Source organism: Clytia hemisphaerica, unplaced genomic scaffold, assembly GCF_902728285.1.
Source record: "Clytia hemisphaerica strain Z4C2 unplaced genomic scaffold, Clytia hemisphaerica genome assembly, whole genome shotgun sequence".
Taxonomy (NCBI): Eukaryota; Metazoa; Cnidaria; class Hydrozoa; order Leptothecata; family Clytiidae; genus Clytia; species Clytia hemisphaerica.
This window is the reverse complement of record NW_027104175.1, coordinates 2324443-2325238: the sequence shown is the minus strand read 5'-3', so window position 1 is coordinate 2325238 and position 796 is coordinate 2324443.

Below are 796 nucleotides of genomic sequence, written 5' to 3'. Positions count from 1 at the left end.
AATTTCTTGATAAAATCATTTAGCACATTCATTTAGACTTCTAAATTCTGCTAAATTCAGAGCAAAATGTCGTCGAGTGAATCTTCAAGTGAAGAAAATGATTTCTCAGACATTTTTAACGATTCTACTGATGAAGAAACGGAGTTAGACACATCAGAATCAGAGGCATTTTTTTGCTATAAACATCTTCTTTCCATAATTTTTGTCTACAAACAGTTTCTCTATTGAAATGAAAGTTCAGCGCTGACGTCACGAAACCCTCTTACTTTCAAATAAAGAGATATTTTAAACAATGATAATTCAATCAATATGAAAGATTTTGCACTCGCTCTTTTTGCAATGTTTTTTATTAAATTAGGCCTGTACTCTGTCAAAAAATAAGGATAAAGAAATTTTTGCCGTTAGATCTGCTTTAAGTTCTATTGAATAAGATCTTCTCAAATTTGAACTTCAGAAAACAAATTGAAATGGCAGAAACTTCATTTCTTCTGTAAAATAATATTCAAATACTATATTTATATTGAAGAAAAAAATGACCCACTAGAAAAATTTTTTATTCATCCAATTTTCTACAAATAAAATTTTATCCATTTTTACATCTAATGTAGTAGCTTTCAACTTTAACCCATTGTATTTGCAACTGGTCACAGGACAGCTACAAATATGACCACATGCAAGGATATCCCTGATTGCCAGCCCATTTCTGAGAGGTTTGAATTGTGGGAAAAGTGTATTCTTCAAAATATAATAGTTTGATTATAGTTTGATTTTAAAGAAATCAAACTTTATTAAATCA